We start from the raw sequence: 4,094 nt of genomic DNA, 5'->3' as shown, positions 1-4,094 counted from the left end.
CTCTTCCTCCTCCTCCTCCTCTTGATCCTCCTCCTCCTCCTCCTCCTCCTCTTCCTCCTCCTCTTTTTGATTTTAAGGCATTTATTGTAGAAAGGCAGAGAAAAGAGAAGAGTAGGGAAGTAGAAGCTGGCCATGGCCACATGGAGAGAGGGAGAAGAGAGGAGGAGAAAGAGTGAGAGAAGGATGGGTGTGGTGGCACACGCCTTTAATCCCAGCACTTGGGAGGCAGAGGCAGGAGAATTTTTGAGTTTGAGGCCAGCCTGGTCTACAGAGTGAGTTCCAGGACAGCCAGGGCTATACAGAGAAACCCTGTCTCAAAAAACAAAACAAAACAAAACAAACAAACAAAAAAAAGAAAAAAAAGTGTGAGTGGTAAGATCAAGGCAAGAGACCAAGAGAGTAAGAGTTGCTGGTCTCTTCTCAATCACTACTAATAGCTTAGCTCCAGCTAAGCAGCATCAACAGGCACTACTGGGGACAATTTTTGACTTTATTTTTTGGCTCTAAAGTCAGAGTTACAAGGCTGAAGCTGCTGAGTTCTGCTGCTTTCTGGAGCTAGAACATGTCCCCCTTTGTTCTATTACATTATCACCAACTTTCTGTTTTCCAATGCCTTCACTGTCTAAACTTGACTATCCTGGTACTTGCTCTGTATATTGACCTTGAACTGAGATATCTGCATGGCCCTGTCTCCTGAATGCTGGAATCAAAGGCCTGTACCATCTGGACTTAAGCTTTTCTCTAATTCGAACTTGCTCTACCAGGCTGGCCTTGAACTCAAGAGATCTGCTTGCCTGACTCCTATTATTAAAGGTGTGTACCACCATGCTTAGGCCTAAGCTTAGTTGGGTGGGATCTTGCCCCAATGTCACTACTTCCTTAATCTATCTTCTTGAACAAAGGATTCAGCTCCATTTCACTTCTTGGTGTCTCGTTATTACTTGAACAATATATTTTATAGATTTTCTTTGCTCAGCTTGCTCCTTTTCATTAAAACACTCTTCATCAGACTAAACCAGAGAACAAAGTCTCTGCTGGGATTTTTTAGACTTCCTTTGTCAATGCAATTAATATAAATCTCTTTACCTTTGCCTCAGGTAGACTCTTCAGGCAAGGGCAACAACCAGCCACATTCTTCACCAAAATACCACAAAACAGTCTCTAGGCCACAAACCGATACTGCTGTGACCTGACACCATGACCTAGGCAACTCTTACAAGGACAACATTTAATTGGGGTTGGCTTTCAGGTTTAGAGATTCAGTCCAGTATTACCATGGCAGGAGCATGCTAACATCCAGGCAGGCATGGTGCAGGAGGAGCTGAGAGTTCTACATCTTCATCTGAAGTCTGCTAGGAGAAGACTGGCTTCCAGACAGCTAGGACAGTGGCCTTAAAGCTCATGCCCACAGTGACCCTTTTCATCCAACAAGGCCACATCTCTCAATAGTGTCATTCTCTGGGCCAGGCATATTTAAACCACCATGTCCACAGTAACTTTCTCAAAGGTACTTTTTAAAATTAATTGATAGCATAGAGTTTATTCTCTCATTATTTCTGCACCTGTTCCTATTTCTTTCTTTCTGTATTTCTGTTTGATCTATCTATCTATCTATCTATCTATCTATCTATCTATCTATCTATCTATTTATCATCATTCTTCTGTTATGCATCTTTCATCTATCTACCATCTATCTATCAACCATCTATTAGTGTATATCAGTCATTTATATAACTTTCCATATTTATCAATGTATTATATATCTCTGTATATATGTTGTCATTGGCCTTTCCTATTTGTTTGTGAATTAATAGTTTACATTATCTAAAATTTCTACTTTAAAAATTCTTGCTGAAACACAGAAGTGGATGCTCACAGTCAGCTATTGGATGGGACACAGGGCCCCCAATGGAGGAGCTAGAGAAAGTACCCAAGGAGTTGTAGGGGGCTGCAACCCTTAGGTGCAACAACAATATGAACTAACCAGTACCCCCTGAGCTTGAGTCTCTAGCTGCATATGTAGCAGAAGATGGCCTAATCAGCCATCATTGGGAAGAGAGGCCCCTTGGTCTTGCAAACTTTATATGACCCAGCACAGGGAAAGGCCAGTGCCAAGTAGTGGGAGTGGGTGGGTAGGGGATCAGGGGTGGGGGGAGGGTATAGGGAACTTTTGGGATAACATTTGAAATGTAAATAAAGAAAATAATAATAATAAAAAAATAGAAAAAAATTCTATAAAATAGAATTAAAAAACCATTTAACCATTTTCTATTTAAATAGAAAAAACCATATAAGAGTTCTAGTTTTAATATATGATAAATAAGTTGTTGGCAGGGATGATAGCAATACACATGAGAAAAGGATTACCCCTAATAAATGTTGTCAAGAACCTGGAATACCCACATGCCAAAGAATCAAATTGGATTTTTATTTTAGACTATATCCAAACACAAACTCAAAGTGGATTAAAATTTAAATGTAAGAAATGTAAGACCTGAATCTGTAAAATTCCCAGGAGGAAATATTGAGACTGCTTGTCTTAAAAATGAATGCTGCTAGAACTGTTTAAAGCCAAAAATCTTCTGTACAATGAAGGGAACAATCAACAAAATGAAAGACACTTACAGATTGGGAGAACAGTATTTACACCTTACATCTGATAAGACGTTAATGTCCAAAAATATGCAAAGCATATATCCATATATCCAGTTCAGTAAAGCAGCATCAACAAATTCTAATTAAAAACTCCCACAAGTCCACAATCAAATCTTATAGAATGGAGTCACAAATGAACAGGTACATCAAAATGCTCAAGATCATTAATCACCAGGGCAATGCAAGTCACAGCATAGGGACCTGGCCTCTGACACACAACAGAATCCAGGGCTGCTGACACTGTAGGGAAAATGTGAGAAAAAAAGGGCACCAGGTAAGGTGGCTTCAGTAACGACTTCTGCCTAATACTTAGGAAGGAAAAAATGAAGATTTCAGTGCAACTTCTCCCAGGAAATAGAAGCAGAGTAGAAACTTTGTAACTGATTCTGTGAGGGTTGGGTTAGTCCGATACCCAAAGCATATAGAGAATTCTAAAGAGAGTATACCTAGAGGACCCCTGTCCATGAACCCAGAAAAACAAATCTTCAGTAAATATCAGAAACCCAGATCCAGGAAGGCAAAGAAAGAATTAGACGCTACCACCAAGTAGATCTACCAGGTAAATATTGACTGGTTCAGCATTTGAAAATCCAATGTGGCTAATGTAATTTGTCACATTAACAGGCTGTGATAGCTAATATTGATTATCAATTTGACAAGATCTAGAAACACCAAAGAGATAAGTCTGTGTGTACATCTTTGAGAAAAATCAATGAAAAAAAAGGGCATTTGATGAAATTCAACATTTGTCACAATTAAAGAGAAAATAACATAGCAAATTCATAGTAAAGGCAACTTCCTCAAGCTAATAGAGAATCCTTAGCTGGCAATGCTCTTAGTGAGGGGAAAGTGTGTGTTTCCTACCTAGTGTAAGAAATTAGACCAGGGTTCCTCTCTCTACTCTTCAACTCTGTGCTGTGTTTCCTAACTAGCATGAGACGATAAGGACATTTGCTATATGATACTCCAACCCTGAAGGAAGAAACTGAAGTTTTTTATTTAAAAAATGACTTGGTTAACTAAGTAGAAAATCACCCAGAAAGGTAAATAAAATTGTATTCTGAAACCAGTTAGAGAAGACGGCATGGTTGCAAGATACGAATTTTTACCCATAGAATTGTCTGAGCTATTTCGCTGGTCCTGTGTGTTTGTAATTTTTGTACTTCAGAGGGTGAGGAAGTCCAGCCTAGCCTGGGTAACACAGAAAGATGCTGTCTCAGAACCAAACCCTAGCCAAAACCAGATGTCAAGTGGGTTCCTCTATACCTGCCACAGTAAATAAATCTGAAATTAAAAAGCAAATTTCTGTTTGTACCAAGAGTTAAGGGACTTAGATTTTTTTCTCTCTTCTCTTCTCTTCTCTTCTCTTCTCTTCTCTTCTCTTCTCTTCTCTTCTCTTCTCTTCTCTTCTCTTCTCTTCTCTTCTCTTCTCTTCTCTT

This window comes from Mus pahari, chromosome 3 (genome assembly GCF_900095145.1).
Source record: "Mus pahari chromosome 3, PAHARI_EIJ_v1.1, whole genome shotgun sequence".
NCBI lineage: Eukaryota > Metazoa > Chordata > Mammalia > Rodentia > Muridae > Mus > Mus pahari.
Note: the sequence above shows the minus strand (reverse complement) of the source record.